At 40.0% G+C, this 17,527-nt stretch overlaps 1 long non-coding RNA gene across 2 annotated transcripts in view; it reads left to right on the top strand.

Annotated features, from left to right (window-relative positions):
- LOC144785400 (uncharacterized) overlaps nucleotides 1-17,099 on the top strand; it is a 482,625-nt gene extending 465,526 nt beyond the window's left edge. For both annotated transcript variants that reach the window (XR_013601857.1, XR_013601858.1), the window contains exon 6: nucleotides 16,626-17,099. This is a non-coding gene — a long non-coding RNA (uncharacterized LOC144785400). The remainder of the gene's footprint in view (nucleotides 1-16,625) is intronic.
- The last annotated feature ends 428 nt before the right edge of the window (nucleotides 17,100-17,527 follow it).

The raw sequence follows: 17,527 nt of genomic DNA on the forward strand, positions 1-17,527 counted from the left end.
GGTAGGGCTGAAAAATTACAACACCAGGCCCATTTTAGTGACTGTAGTTTGAATTAGAATAATACTTGGCAAAGGCTGCAAGAAAGTTAGCAGATAGGTGTGTTTGAGGTAGTGGATGCAGAATAAGGTGAAAAGGAAGAAAGGTAGCAGATGCGGAAAGAACCCACTGTCTTGTAAAGGAAATGGGTGTTTGGTTTTCTAGTGCATTACAGACTGTGAATCGGATTCCACAGTGGGAGCCTGAGAAACGGGAATCTCATCTAAGGAGTTAAGCAAGTGCACAAAGTGCACATACTGTGCGGTGGAAAGGACGCAAGTGGTTAAATTACCGACTGCCATTCACGGGTAGTAGTTACCAAGAAGGTTTAATAAAGGGTCTGAACTTTGAATTACTTGAAGAATAACGGATAATTTCAGCCAAGAAAAGCAGCAAGTGTGTGAATTTGCTACTGCCTTCGGCCTGGGTATTAGCTACAACAAAAAGGCTCGATAAAGGTCCTTGATTTTTAATCAAAATATGAAATTCAAGAGTAACTGATAACCCCAGCCAAGAAAGGCAGCAAGTGTGTAAATTTGTTACTTCCTTTGGACGGGGTAGTTGTTGCAACAAAAAGGCTCGATAAAGGGCCTTGATGAAGTGTGCACATTTTCCATTTGCTTCTGCTGGGGTAGTATCTACATGAAAAAGGCTTCTTACAACAAAAAAGCTTGATAAATGTCTAATGACTAATGTTGAGGACAGTGATGCTCCTGTTTGCTTTTGATGAGGTTGATAGACAGTTTCACGTAACTGAAAAGTTAATCGCAATAAATGCATAGAAATTTAAGTTGAACAAAATCAAGATTTATATGCGAGTATGGACTGCTTGCTGAAGATGCTGTTGCAGCAGTTGATGTGCTTGGTGATGCAGGAAGTGGGTTGCCCTTCAATCTGTGTGTTTCAGCTGAAGCAAAGTTGTTGAGGTGCGAGTTGTTCACGTGTCGCACTATATTTGCTGTGCTAAAGAAGTATTTTTTGCATGGATCACCCTTTGAAAGAGTTGTTTGGCAACTTTTAAAGATGACTTTTGCATTATTAACCTTCGGCTGGTGTAGTAGGTATAACAAAAAGGCTCGATAAAGGGTTATGACTTTGAATCAGAATATCAAATTTAACAATAATTGATAACCCTAGACAAGAAAGGTATCAAGTGCGCAAATTTCCCACTGCCTTTGGACGGGGTAGTAGCTACAACAAAAATGCTCGATAAAGGGCTTGCACTTTTAATAGGAATATGAAATTGAACAATAGTTCATAACCTCTGCGAAGAAAGGCTGCAAATGCACAAATTTCCCACTGCCTTCGGTCGGGCTAGTTGATACAACAACAAGGTTTGATAAAGGGTCTGCACTTTGAATAGGAATATGAAATTGAACAATAGTTGATAATCCTGGCGAAGAAAGGCAGCAAGTGTGTATATTTCCTACTACTTTCGGACAGGTTAGTACCTACAACAAAAAGGTCGATACAGGGCTTGCAGTTTGAATACAGATATGAAATAGAAGAATAGTTGATAACCATAGCCAAGAAAGGTAGTAAGTAGGTGTGTGTACGTGTAGATGTGTTGATTGAGTGGTAGATGAATAATGTAAAAAATAAGAAAGGCTGCAAGTGTCCAAATTATCCACTGCCATTCATGGGTAGTAGCTATCAAGAAGACTAAATAAAGAACCTGTACTTTGAATTAGAATAACAAACAGAAGATTTGATAGCTATAGAGTATACTGGCTCTTTTTTAATATTGGTAGAGTTTTGTTAAGCTTTTGTTTTACACTTGAACGGCAGGAAGTGTGCCAATTACCCACTGCTATTCACGAGTAATAGTTACCAAGAAGGCTCAATAAAAGGCCTGCACTTTGAATTTGTATTACAAGAAGGATAATTGATGACCCCAGCCAAGAAAGGCAGCAAGTGTGCAAATTTCCCACTGCCTTCGGCCGGGGCAGTAGCTACAACACTAAGGCTCAATAAAGGGCCTTGACTTTTAATCAGAATATGAAATTGAACAATAATTGATAACACAGCCAAGAAAGGCAGTAATTGTCCTAATTTACCACTGCCTTCGGCCGGGGTAGTAGCTACTTCAAAAAGGCTCAATAAAGGGCCACGAGTTTGAATCAGAATGTGAAATTAAAGAATTATTGATAACCCCAGCCAAAAACAGTAGCAAGTTGGTGTGTGTTATGTGTAGATGATGTGTTGATTGAGTGGAAGATAAAAAAGGTGAACAATTAGAAAGGCTGCAGACGTGCAAACTATCCACTGACTTGTCAGGGAAGTGGATCTTTGGATTTCCACCTCATTATATGGATAGGGCGTCGGATTTTGCAGTGGGATGCTAAGAAATGGCTAACACATTGAAGGAAGCAATGTTAGTGCATTAAGTTACCACTGTGGGTGGTAGGGCTGAAAAATTACAACACCGGGCCCATTTTAGGGACTGTAGTTTGAATTAGAACAATAGTTGGCAAAGGCTGCAAGAAAGTTAGCAGGTAGGTGTGTTTGAGGTAGTGGATGCAGAATAAGGTGAAAAGGAAGAAAGGTAGCAGATGCGGAAAGAACCCACTGTCTTGTAAAGGAAATGGGTGTTTGGTTTTCTAGTGCATTACAGAATGTGAGTCGGATTCCGCAGTGGGAGCCTTAGAAACGGGTATCTCATCAAAGGAGTTAAGCAAGTGCACAAAGTGCATATACTGTGCGGTGGAAAGGATGCAAGTGTTTAAATTACCCACTGCCATTCACGGGTAGTAGTTACCAAGAAGGTTTAATAAAGGTTCTGAACTTTGAATTACTTGAAGAATAATGGATAATTTCAGCCAAGTAAAGCAGCAAGTGTGAGAATTTGCTACTGCCTTCGGCCTGGGTATTAGCTACAACAAAAAGGCTCGATAAAGGTCCTTGATTTTTAATCAAAATATGAAATTTAAGAATTGATAACCTCAGCCAAGAAAGCCAGGAAGTGTGCCAATTTCCCACTGCCTTTGGCCGGGGTAGTAGCTACAACCGTAAGGCTTGATAAAGGGCCTTGACTTCTAATCAGAATATGACATTCAAGAATAATTGATAACCCCAGCCAAGAAAGGCAGCAAGTGTACAAACTTCTTACTGTCTTCAGCCGGGGTAGTTGTTACAACAAAAAGGCTCGATAAAGGGTCTGCACTTTGAATACGAATATGAAATAGAAGAATAGTTGATAACCTTAGTCAAGAAAGGCAGCAAGTAGGTATGTGTAGATGATGTGTTGATTGAGTGGAAGATGAATAATGTAAAAAATAAGTAAGGCTGCAAGTGTGTAAATTAACCACTGCCTTAAGCGGGGAAGTAGTTACAACAAAAAGGCTCGATAAAGGGCCATGACTTTGAATTAGAATATGAAATTCATGAATTGAAAACCCCAGCCAAGGAAGGCAGCAAGTAGGTGTGTGTCCGTGTAGATTATATGTTGATTGAGTGGAAGATAAAAAAGGTGAAAAATAAGAAAGGCTACAGATGTGCAAAGTACCCACTGCCTTGTGAGGGAAGAGGATGTTTGGATTTCCAGTCCATTACACAGACTGTTCATCGAATTCTGCAGTTGGAACTTGAGAAATGGGTAGCATATCTAAGCAACCAATGCAAGTGGACAAAGTACACACACTGTGTGATAGAAAGGACGCAAGAAAGGTAGCAAGTGTGCAAATTTCTTACTGCCTTTGGACGGGGTAGTTCTTACAACAAAAAAGCTTGATAAATGTCTAATGAGCAACAAAAAAAAACTAGACCATAACGATGGACCCTTTCTACTAACAGCACCTGGTATCCTATCCCCCCTAATCCAATATATCTTTCCCTCCAGTTACAATCAAGGTTTGTGTGCACACTGTATGGCACCCACCGTTACTGTGCCTTTTCCCTAAGGAACTAGATACAAGTAAACAAACGCAAAGGTGCACCACAAAGTTCTTCAGAATAACAATTCTGTTAATAAAACATGCAAAGATGATGTCTTCCTTGTATTTTCAGAATTCTTTATTTTTCAACGTTAGCACCATACAGCCGACGCGTTTCGTCCCTATGGGACTTCTTCAGGGCTTAAAAATTGAAAACAGTACTTCCAATTGGAATCTTCAAAATTGGAAATCTGTGTGGCGCCTTTCCCATTGAAATGTCTTCATAAAATATTGCGGAAGACCTGTGCTGATTTTTCTTTTTTTCTATGTTAGGAATTGGAATCAGATGATATGGGTGAAGTGGACTTCATATGTTATCTTTCAACTCCGCCATATAATAAGGAAGATTTTTCAATTCATCAAGACAATCTGTATCGGTGTCAAATGTTATCTGGCTATTCAAGTGTGTAAATCACCAGGACCTATATGTGGGCACTGGAATACCAGCAAGTCGATCATAATAAATTGACTTGTCCACATCCACAAAGCCTTCGCCTTCACCTTCTCCGAGGTCCGAGATCCCAGCAGCCCAGCTGTCTAATGACTAATGTTGAGGACAACGATGGTCCCGTTTCTTTTTTTTGATGAGGTTGATAAACTGTTTCAGGTAACACAAAAGTTGATTGCAATAAATGCTTAGAAATTTAAGTTTACCAAATTCAAGATCAATATGTGAGTATGGACTGTTTGCTGAAGATGCTGTTGCAGCAGTTGATGTGCTTGGAGCAGCAGCAAGTGGGTTGTCCTGCAATCTCTGTGTTGCAGCTCAAGGAAAGTTGTTGGGGTGCAAGTTGTTTATGTGTTGCACTACATTTGCTGTGCCAAAGGATTATTTTTTGGATTGATCACACCTTGAAAGAGTTGTTTGGCAAATTGTACAGGTTACTAGTGGTTGGTGTGTTTTAGTTAGTATGCGCCTGGACTTCGCTGGAATCTTTAAGGGACACATTAGGGCTTACATAATACAGAAGTACTATGTACTTAGTGATATCCAATTCTATTTTATGATGAACGGTTGAATTCTACATCCGCCTTTAGGAGTAGTGGGAGGGTATCATTTTAACGTGTTTGACAGGTTACACTACATGTGTCCATGCAGGTAAAGAAAACTTAGCATGGTTATGCATGGGCACCCTCTCACACAAAACGTAGTACTCAGTATGCAGGATTGTAAAAGCTTGTAATAGGAGTGACTGATGAGTTTATATAGGTCAGTGAGAAAAGAAAAACAAGTATGCTTGTTTTACATTAGAGATATACAGACTTGAAAGAATATGCATGTCAATGCATGATATATGTTTTGAAGGTATGGAAGAAAGCAGTGAAAGGGTTTTTTTAGAAACAATACTGTCCAGCTTAAAAAGTGCTCAATTGTTCTTTTTGTTGAGTGTAAACACACCTTTTTGATTAGGACCATGGAATAGTGGTGTAACTATATCATAGATTCTATTGTCAGATATCTACCATAGTGATAGTGGAATTACCACTACTTTTTGGAGTACAATTGAACAATCATATGTAGAGAGGTGGTATTGCATCTTGACTTTCAAAGAGGCGGAAGATTTAAATTTACATTTCAACACCTAAACAATATATTTGTTGAATTTCAAAAAGAAAATTAAGTAGGAATGTTAGAGGAAGTCTGGTCCAACTCTAAAAGGATTGTGCAAATCGTGACAGCTGAAAGAAGTTTGTCTCAACAATACTTTTTAACATAATTCAGACACAACACTAGATTGCAGGAGTGTGCAAATGTCTACTTAGACATGTTGCATGAGCTCATGTTACATAAAAAGATACATTTTTAACATATTTAACCAGTAAAAGGTAAGTAAGATTTACATTTGGTTTTAGAAAGTGAAGGTGGAGTCATCTGCTGTATTCCAAACATTGGGCCTGTTGGGAAGATAGTGAAAAGTAACTTGTTATTAAGATTGCATTATTTCAAAGGTCAATAGCTTTTTGAAATGAAAACGTTATATGTATTTACATGGTAAACATAGATTTTTTGTTCTGGGCGTTCTTTGGTCTTGAATATTATCGTTACCCTGGTGGGTGGGTACGTAAACACCATCTTTTGAGCACCTCCAACCAATAGGATTATACACTGCATATACAGACTTGGAATGTTCCAAGATGTAGAGACCATACAGCAAAGCCACAACTTGTGTCAATTATTGTTTAAAGTCAAACGTGATGACTGCATTGGGTTCATTGCAATTGTCAGTCCATATTTCTTAAGAAATATTACATTAGTAAAAATCTGGGCTACTAGATGCTGAGTTGGGTAGTATTCTGAAAACTGAAAATATAATAACAAATGTATATGTTGAGCAAAAGTCGAACCTGAATGTCATACCAATCATAGGTTTCAGAGTAGAGAATTTCAGTACACACATTGCTGGGAAATTGTTACTTAAAGATAAGTAACTGTAATAGGAATGAAAATATACATATATTTGGTGTTGAGAGACATGTTTGAGAGGAAGGTATCGATTAGTTGTAAAAATATATGAAAGCACACGAGCTTCTAAAGAGGAACCATTATGTACATCATACGCTATTAGGTATAGTATACACAATTTACATGTAGCTGAACGTGGTGTACCTAGTGCAGGTTGTGAAGATTGATCACATTGTGGAGATTGATCATGTGCTGGTGAATTATCACTATGCTTCCTGCAAATTAATTTTGAAAAAGTAACGTTTCTTAAAGAAGAAATTAGTTTAACAACCTAACAGAAAAGTTTCTTAAACACAGTTGATCCAAAATAAATTTCTTATATTAATGTAGTTTGAAAAATATGTTGTGTGTAGAAAGTTTAAGCGAGGAATATAGAGTGCAGTCTATACAAATACAGAGGTAAGACCTGTCAAATGGATGCACTGTGAAAACATGACAGTTTAACAAAGAGCGCTCAGGCCCTGCAGTGATAGGCTTGATTTTTATATTTAGAGTTTCTTGTGTGGGCGGCACAGTTACTGTTGTAGGCCCAGTAGTAGCATGTAGATGAGCAGTCTTGGTATACGTAACTATCAAGAGTAACATTGTAATCATGGACAAACAATTACCATTACACTTTAAAAAAAGGCAGCAATTGCACTGAAAGACTGATCATGAAGTGGTGAAGTGTTGAAAACATGTATTTTGGCGAAAGCATGTTATAAAAAGTTGTACGAGAGAGGGAAAAATGGTTAGGTAACCGAAGCCAAATAAAGGGCCAGTACAACACTGTAGTGTCAAAGTTATAAATCCAACAATTATTATGAATTAAATCTATGGTAATCTGAGGGGGCAAAACGTTCGTAGGCCAACTAGAGCACAGAAAAAAAACAACTATAGGTCACGTGAGAAAGCAAAAAATGTTAAGTCATTGGAGGATTAAAAGGGAGCAAATATGATGATTACGAGAGAGTACGTATGTTGAAACACAAAGCACGTGGCGTAGCACAGAAATGCAATATATATATGTATGAAAGCACAATATGTAAGAAAAGAGGCCTGGGAAGGCCATGTGAGGCAGTAATAAATATTTAAATTCATGGGAGAAAAAAAAGGAAAATAGAGCTGGGAGGGACACGTGACGTACTAAAATAATAATACTAATATGAATGCACAAATTGGACCAATACAGGCTAAAGCACGGGGCACAGTTCAAAAACACGACACAGAAATTCATGGACGCACAATTTATTTAGAAAAGGCTTAATAGGGCCCCGTGACGCAGAAGGAAATATTACGATCAACTATATACGATCAGTAAGAATAGAGGCCTGGGAAGGCCACTAGGGGTACCAATAAACATTAAAAGTCACGGGAGGGTTAGGAGGGAGCAAATACGATGAAGCACAGAGCATGTGCCGCAGAAAAGTAAAGCAAAACGGCTGGGAGGGGCACGTGACGCAATAGAGAAAATAATACTAATATAAATGCACAAATTGGACCAATACAGGCTAAAGCATGGGGCACAGTTCAAAAATAGTACACAGAAATTCATGGACGCACAATCTATTTAGAGAAGGCCTAATAGGGCCCCGTGACGCAGAAGGAAATATTACGATCAGCCATATACGATCAATAACAATAGAGGCCCGGGAAGGCCACGTGAGGTAGCAATAATTATTAAAAGTTACAGGACGAATAGGAGGGAAGATATACGATGAAGTACAAAGCACATGGAGCAAAAAAATAAAGCAAAACAGAGCTGGGAGGGCCACATGACGCAGTCAAAAAATAATACTATTATGAACGCACAATTAATAAGAATACAGGCTAAAGCATGTGACACTTCAATAATACGACACAGAAATTCATGCACGTACAATTTATTTAGAAAAGGCTAAGGAGGGCTCCTTGACGCAGAAAGAAATATTATGATCAATTATATATGATGAATAATAATAGAGGCATGGGAAGACCACGTGAGGTAGCAATAAACATTAAAAGTCATGGGAGGATTAGGAGGTAGCAAACACGATGAAGCACAGAGCTTGTGCCGCAGAAAAGTAAAGCAAAACGGCTGTGAGGGGCAACTGACGCAGTAAAAAACATAATACTAATATGAATGCACAAATTGGACCAATACAGGATAAAGCACGGGGCACAGTTCAAAAATAGTACACAGAAATTCATGGACGCACAATTTATTTAGAAAAGGCCTAATAAGGCACCGTGACGCTGAAGGAAATATTACGATCAACCATATACGATCAATAACAATAGAGGCCTGGGAAGGCCATGTGAGGTGGCAATAATTATTAAAAGTTACAGCATGATTAGGAGGGAAGAAATAAGATGAAGTACAAAGCACATGGAGCAAAAAAATAAAGCAAAACAGAGCTGGGAGGGCCACATGACGCAGTCAAAAAATAATACTATTATGAACGCACAATTTATAAGAGTACAGGCTAAAGCACGTGACACTTCAAAAATACGACACAGAAATTAATGCATGTCTGATTTATATAGAAAAGGCTAAGGAGGGCTCCCTGACGCAGAAGGAAATATTATGATCAATTATAGATGATAAATAATAATAGAGGCCTGGAAGGCCACGTGAGGTAGAAATAAATATTAAAAGTCACAGGAGGATTAGGAGGGAGCAAATACAATGAAGTACAAAGTAAGTGCCGCATAAAAATAAAGCAAACCAGAGCTTCGAGGGCCATGTGACAGTAAAAAAAAAAAGAAAAAAATACTATCATGCAGGTACAATTTACAGCGGCTTCTCCTACCTTTGCTTTTGTCGTCTCTTGTCTTGTCTTCAAAGGCTGGGGCTTTGGCTAGGCCTGGGTGGGTGGGTGGGCGCGGGCGACATCGGCACTATGGCTACGATGGTCTGGCTGGAAGGCAGCAGCAGTGACACCACGTCAGGTGTCACGAGTCCTCCTCCGATCGAGCAAACAGTTCGTAGTACAATCGATGACGATGAGAGTCTGTCTGTCACCGCAGCGGAGGCAAAAGAGAGCATGGTTAGGTCACTATCCGTTTTATATGGGAACCGCGGGGGCTGACCAAAGTAAGGCCAGGGTCGTTATTGGTAGCGTTTTCGCGATCTAGAAGAATGACCGACCTGGGGAACCTCCCATTGGCTAATGTATTGGGTTCCAGGCTTAGGAATAGCAAGAAAGGTATGTGGTGATATGTGGGAAAGTGTGGGCGGGCGTGCACTGCGCAAGTGTGAGTGTGTGCACCAATAATTAACAACAGAGAGAGTCGGGGGCGGGGTTTTCATGGGCGCAGAGGCAGACCCAGAATATGATCTCCAATGAGTGACCACTTGTAACTATTCTTGTAGCGCGCCCTGTCCTCTGATTTGACATGCGAGAGTGATTGCACCATAGTTTGTATTGCTAATCATTCTCAGCGCGTACTTGCGCATGCGCGACGAATACGCTTCAACGTTACGCGTCGCATCAAAGCTTCTGTGTAACATCATGTACGCCGCCCCGTACATGAAAGGCGCAAATGTTTTTAATTGTTTAAAAACATATATTTATGTATTTAATGAACATACTAACAGAATACATTATGTAGAAAAGTTATGAAAATTGTTTTTTTAAACTTTAAACAATCGTATATTACTTTTAAAAGCAATTACACAAATCGTGGTGGAACGTTATGTGTACTCGGATCGTAGGAGCACCGTAAGCTCAGCGTAAGCGGATGCAAAGCCATGTGACTTTAAAAGATGGGATTTGATTGGTTCATAATAGTTTCTATTCCAATTGTTAAAAGTTCCGTCTCATTTTAATCATTCTACTTTGTCTTTCTAAAAAGAAGCATCTGTTCTGAGAATCCTGTCAAATAGAAGGAAGATCACCATAATAACAGCAATGGACTCATCTCCCAGCCATTCTTCAGAGGAATATTTCATTCCTGAAGAACCTCCAAAGAAGAGGAAAGAAGCTCTAATTTGGCAATTGTTTACTTTTCCAGAAGGGAAAAAAAAGGTTCATGCTCCAAAAGTAACCTGTAAAATTTGCCAAACAAGTCTTTCAAGGGGTGATCCATCTAAAAAATACTCCTTTGGGACAGCAAATATGGTGCGACACATGAAGAACTTGCACCCCAATAACTTTGCTCGAGCTGCAACACGGATGTTGCAGGAGAACCCACCTGTTTCTGCACCAAGCACATCAACTACTGCAGCAGAATTTTCAGCAAGCAGTCCACACCCACAAATTGATCCTGATTTTGCTGGGGTTAAAATTGTATACATTCATTGCGATAAACTTTTGTGTTATAGGGAACAGTCTATTGATCTGATAAAACGCAGGATGCAGGAGCATCGCTGTCCTCAACATTAGTTTTCTTTTGTCATTCTTTTGTTCCAGTTGGACACTTTTTGGTTTCCAATTCCATTTTTTTGGTTTTAAAAAAAAACCTGTTGACAAAACACAAAAAAAAAGAAAACTAAAAACACAAAAAAAAACCAGTTCTTTTTAGAACTACCTATACTGGTCAAAGAAAGAACTATATTTTTATGTTAGTGTATAAAAGTTTGTCAGAATGAATGTGTAGCTCATAAATGAATAAATGAAAACATTACTAGTGTATAGTGAATGTGAAAGTGCAGAACTATAAGGAAGTGCTACAGCATACATCTATAAGGTGTTTACCTATAGTATGCTGTAGTACCTCTGAAGCACTTGAATGTAACATATCCATAAAAATATGTTACAAGTCTAGTTGCACTGGTGGTGAAACTGCCTGGGTGAATTTGTATGTGTTCGGGGTAGATATACAACCCCCTTGTGCTTCTTTTAACACAGCCATTACGTCACTTTAATGATGCACTGGTAGTGTAAAAGATGTGCCATGGTGTGTGGAAGGTGCATCATATTATAAAGTCCTGCGCCAGAAGGAGGTGATATCACAGTACACAATAAGTGTCATATCGCTTGGAATGTACCACTTATTGTACATATGCTGATTAGTGTTTTAATGTAGTGAATGGATTCTTTTAGAGTAGTGTACAGATAAGCACATAGTGCTGTATGGTTATATTAGGGTGAGAGGAGGCCTGCCACTCTTTCACAAGGATGATGTCATCAGTGATGTAATTTGAGATGTCATCAGTGATGTCATGAGTGATGTCACTGACCATGTCATGAGTGATGTAATATGTGACGTCATCCGCAGTGCATTGTGGGTGCGCGAGTTATAGTTAGCTGAACTAACTATAACAGGGGAATTTCTATGGTTTTGTATGAGTGAAATGTCCAGCTAACTATAACATCTGTGAAACCTATGGTTTTTTAAAGTGAATTTCTAAGGTTTTTTAAATGCTAATTCTTAACTATAACGTGGCTGAAACCTATGGTTTTCTTCAGTGAATTTCAAAGGTTTTTTAAAATACTAATTCCTAACTATAACGGGTGTGAAACCTATGGTTTTTTCAGTGAATATATATATATATATATATATATATATATATATATATTCCAACCAAACTACAGAGACCCATTTAGATGCAGCCACGCAAGAACTCCGTTTCGAACTCCTTTATTAAACAGCCTGCCAGCAGGTTACCAAAGGTGACGCTCTTCCAGTATTAGGACGCCAAATGCATTTCGAGAGTCTCTGCTCTCTTCCTCAGTGGCAAAGTCATCATGTGCTGGCCCACTCCCTCTTCCTTAGTAATTAGTCCCCGCCTCTTGGGCGTTAGCAGTCCGAGGCGTTTCTGGGATCAGTAGTTTATGTATGAATGGAGCGATCCCCAGCGAAATGGATGCAAATATTAAACCCAGATGGGATGAAGGCACATCTCCTTTGTTTGCCTGCCTCGCTTTGTTGCTGTAAATGGAGCGTTTTCAGGGGATACCTCTGCAATACTCCTCAAAACGTTCTTGTCCATTAGTCCTCCGTGGTATAGAGGACCGGCTCCGTTGTAACAGGGTGCTGCAAACCACGACCGGGCGGCCGTTATTTATTCCAACCAAACTACAGAGACCCATTTAGATGCAGCCACGCAAGAACTCCGTTTCGAACTCCTTTATTAAACAGCCTGCCAGCAGGTTACCAAAGGTGACGCTCTTCCAGTATTAGGACGCCAAATGCATTTCGAGAGTCTCTGCTCTCTTCCTCAGTGGCAAAGTCATCATGTGCTGGCCCACTCCCTCTTCCTTAGTAACTAGTCCCCGCCTCTTGGGCGTTAGCAGTCCGAGGCGTTTCTGGGATCAGTAGTTTATGTATGAATGGAGTGATCCCCAGCGAAATGGATGCAAATATTAAACCCAGATGGGAGGAAGGCACATCTCCTTTGTTTGCCTGCCTCGCTTTGTTGCTGTAAATGGAGCGTTTTCAGGGGATACCTCTGCAATACTCCTCAAAACGTTCTTGTCCATTAGTCCTCCGTGGTATAGAGGACCGGCTCCGTTGTAACAGGGTGCTGCAAACCACGACCGGGCGGCCGTTATTTATTCCAACCAAACTACAGAGACCCATTTAGATGCAGCCACGCAAGAACTCCGTTTCGAACTCCTTTATTAAACAGCCTGCCAGCAGGTTACCAAAGGTGACGCTCTTCCAGTATTAGGACGCCAAATGCATTTCGAGAGTCTCTGCTCTCTTCCTCAGTGGCAAAGTCATCATGTGCTGGCCCACTCCCTCTTCCTTAGTAATTAGTCCCCGCCTCTTGGGCGTTAGCAGTCCGAGGCGTTTCTGGGATCAGTAGTTTATGTATGAATGGAGTGATCCCCAGCGAAATGGATGCAAATATTAAACCCAGATGGGATGAAGGCACATCTCCTTTGTTTGCCTGCCTCGCTTTGTTGCTGTAAATGGAGCGTTTTCAGGGGATACCTCTGCAATACTCCTCAAAACGTTCTTGTCCATTAGTCCTCCGTGGTATAGAGGACCGGCTCCGTTGTAACAGGGTGCTGCAAACCACGACCGGGCGGCCGTTATTTATTCCAACCAAACTACAGAGACCCATTTAGATGCAGCCACGCAAGAACTCCGTTTCGAACTCCTTTATTAAACAGCCTGCCAGCAGGTTACCAAAGGTGACGCTCTTCCAGTATTAGGACGCCAAATGCATTTCGAGAGTCTCTGCCTCGGACTGCTAACGCCCAAGAGGCGGGGACTAATTACTAAGGAAGAGGGAGTGGGCCAGCACATGATGACTTTGCCACTGAGGAAGAGAGTAGAGACTCTCGAAATGCATTTGGCGTCCTAATACTGGAAGAGCGTCACCTTTGGTAACCTGCTGGCAGGCTGTTTAATAAAGGAGTTCGAAACGGAGTTCTTGCGTGGCTGCATCTAAATGGGTCTCTGTAGTTTGGTTGGAATAAATAACGGCCGCCCGGTCGTGGTTTGCAGCACCCTGTTACAACGGAGCCGGTCCTCTATACCACGGAGGACTAATGGACAAGAACGTTTTGAGGAGTATTGCAGAGGTATCCCCTGAAAACGCTCCATTAACAGCAACAAAGCGAGGCAGGCAAACAAAGGAGATGTGCCTTCATCCCATCTGGGTTTAATATTTGCATCCATTTCGCTGGGGATCACTCCATTCATACATAAACTACTGATCCCAGAAACGCCTCGGACTGCTAACGCCCAAGAGGCGGGGACTAATTACTAAGGAAGAGGGAGTGGGCCAGCACATGATGACTTTGCCACTGAGCAAGAGAGCAGAGACTCTCGAAATGCATTTGGCGTCCTAATACTGGAAGAGCGTCACCTTTGGTAACCTGCTGGCAGGCTGTTTAATAAAGGAGTTCGAAACGGAGTTCTTGCGTGGCTGCATCTAAATGGGTCTCTGTAGTTTGGTTGGAATATATATATATATATATATATATATATATATATATATATATATATAAGGCAATCCATCAAAACAGGTCGGTCTATTCTGGTATGGAGCAAAAAATTGTGTAATGCCTTGTATATGGAAAACATAAAAATAAAGAAAACGAAAATAAAGTACTGTAGATTTTACCTGGATAAGCTGTGTAGTCTTTCAACTCTGTGCCGCAGGAACTGTGGGTGGTTCCCACATTTAGGTGGAAAGCAGCTACTGTATAGAGCATCCTACAACACCAGCAACACTCTTCTTGCCCTATATAGACCCCCATGCTCAATGTAGAGTACATAAGAAAGTGATGTTATAGTTAGAGGTTGAAATAATGTAAAAACCAAAGAAAGATTCAAATTTAGCAGTTATATTTTACTGAGCTAACAATAACTTGAGCCTCCATGCCCTGCTTATAATTCCACATATTACTTCACCTATGGCATGTTAAATGACATCACTGATTACATCTCAAATTACATCACTGATGACATCAGACAGTCATTGCGACAACATCATAGAGGGTTTGTGGACTTAAAGGATTTCAACACACTACAGCTTTGGTCAATTTTCAATTCACCTAAATGAGATTACCCACCCAAATACTTCACATGACTTGCAATCTTAAGTCAAGAGGTTGACAGGTATGCTTTTGCCAATACAATTACAACTTCTGCCATGCCCTATGGACAACCCTCCATCGTTTAGTAAAATTCTCAAAGGTGATACCCCTATATTCAACATTATTCAACAACCTGCAATGCCTCCAAATCGTCAGCAAAGTAATGGAAATTAACATCTACATTTTGTAAAATGTCCTTGCTCCATAAAATTTATCAATAGCACTGTATTATAAATATTTAACATAGGCATGTGTCCAGATATCCACTGGTGGATAATCTATTGGCAACAGAAGCTTCTGCCTTTCTCACATATTCTTTAGAACAGGCTGTGCTTTTAGCCACAACCTACTTTCAAACATACTTGCCAGACCCACATCAGGTGCATTCAGCCTTTATCTTGTTTAACATGGACTAATAAGTGCAACCTAAACTTTTGTGATTTGAAAATGTTGCACCATAAGGTTCAACATGCACAATTGCACTTCCCTCCAAGCCTTATGCTACTTTGAAGTTATGGGCCCAAATGTGTAAATTCAATAACTCTATGCTGTACATGGCTATGGTGTTATCAATAATTTCATCAGTGATGTCATCAATTATGTCATTTGAGCTGTCATGTTTGATATCAATTATATTATTTAAAATATCATGAGTGATGTAATATGTGAGAGAATAAGCAGTGTGGTGGGGCAAAAGTTGTAGTTAGCCCATTAAGCTATATATATCTCATGAATATCAGTATTTTCTTGTTTTTTAAACATTAGTTTTTATCTTATTTTAACACCGAAGTATAATCTTGAATGTAACTTTAGTTTTTTTCAGTGAATTTCTTTTGTTTTTTTAACGTTGGCGAACATCTTATTAACATATTTAACTATAACGTCACTTTAACCTTTGTTTTTTTCAGTGAATTTCTAGTGTTTTTTTAACATAAAGTAAGATCTTATTACCATACCTAACTATACTGACTCTTTAACCTTTGATTTTTCTGTGTCTTTCTGACATGTGCAGCTGGTGTTTGGAGGGGCCAGGCCCTACAGCTAATCGGCCATTGAAGCCAAACCCTTCTGCATAGGAGCTGGCCTCAGGATTATTTTTTTCAGTGAATTTCGTGGAGGAGGTGTTCATCGTAAAGGAACATTTTATTAGCATACCTAACTAAACCTTCTTTTGAATCTTTTTTCAGTAGATTTCTGCCATGTGCTGCAGAAGTTTGGCCACAGGGTTTAGCTTCCACCCAGACCCTGTGCCCAGCCCTCTAGTAATGACTTGAGGTATTACAGCTATAATAAAGACCAAAACTATTAGTATGCTACTACTGCTTGTTGGTATTTGTAACCGGTATTCTCCTTGCTACTCCTGGGCCATTTTCATGACAGTTTTTCCTTGTTTGGCCTTCATTTTCAACCTGGCTTTTGAGATTGCAGACTCCACAGTGAAATCTAAATAGAGCCTAAATATTTTCTAGGAATTCTGAGGATTGTTACGATTCTGGTCTTTCAGCTCGCTAATTAAAAGCACCCAAAATAAGTATTTTTTAACCTGTTGTCTGGAGGGGCTGGGCCTATTCTATAAATTCTTCAAAGAAAAAGGAGATTTATTGGCCTGCTTGATGCTGTAGACCCAGAGACCCATACACACTTGTACCACTCTTTATCCACTGTTTAAACACAATTGATAAGACATATTGTGGACCTACAATTACTGATCCCTTTCTCTGTGTTTTTCTCAGGTTTGTCCCATCTGGAGTTTTCTCCTTCCTGTATGCCTCCTCCAGCCACGGTCCCATCTCTATTTCCCTCTGGTCCATCTGCAGCAATGCCTCTGACTCTTGTGATGTGTTAACTATTTTTCTGGTATGTGACAGGCCAGGCCAAAAAGGAAATGTGGAGGAAAGCCAAAGGTTTTCTCCTTGTATGCTTCTCAGCCACGGGGCACAACAATTTCATTCTCTGTACAGAGGGAGTTGGTATGGCCTGTAATATGCTTCAAGAGTGGTTGTCAGTCATGAATGCTACAGTACCTCTGTCTGAGTTTAAGATTTTTCTTTAACCATACAATAATCAAAACATCCCTTGTTCTGTTGTAACAGTTCACTGCACTGCCTTTCTGTTATCTTCTAATATCACAAGAGGGCTTCTCGTGATTTCACTGCCTAATTCAACCAAAACCGGGAGACTGAGAAGTTTGCTAGGGCTACAACTAGGATAATGTCGTACAGGCCTATTTCAAGTGATGTATACTCTTTGCTGATTGCAGATGTTTGTTTTTTAGCCTATCAAATGAAGTTTCATTTGTTGAAATGGCAAATAAAATGACTTATAAAAAAATGAGGAGACTGTAAATTACTTGTGGATTCATAATTGACCTGTATGACCAAGATAGCAACGTAGTCCTGCTTGCATGCCAGGTAGGGAAGAGAAGGCCTTGGTAATGTTCATTTTATTGCATTGCCTGGACCAAGACCTTCTACTGGTAACACACTACAAATGTTCTAACCTCACAGTGCATATGTATCCTAAGCATTTTTTCCCAGGCTCTGGCACACTCTGTGCAGATCCTCCAAGAACATTCTATGCGCTTCACCCTCACACTTCACCCTCATGCTGTCTTTCAGGTGCCTCTTCCTTATAG

Source organism: Lissotriton helveticus, chromosome 10 (genome assembly GCF_964261635.1).
Source record: "Lissotriton helveticus chromosome 10, aLisHel1.1, whole genome shotgun sequence".
Classification (NCBI taxonomy): Eukaryota; Metazoa; Chordata; class Amphibia; order Caudata; family Salamandridae; genus Lissotriton; species Lissotriton helveticus.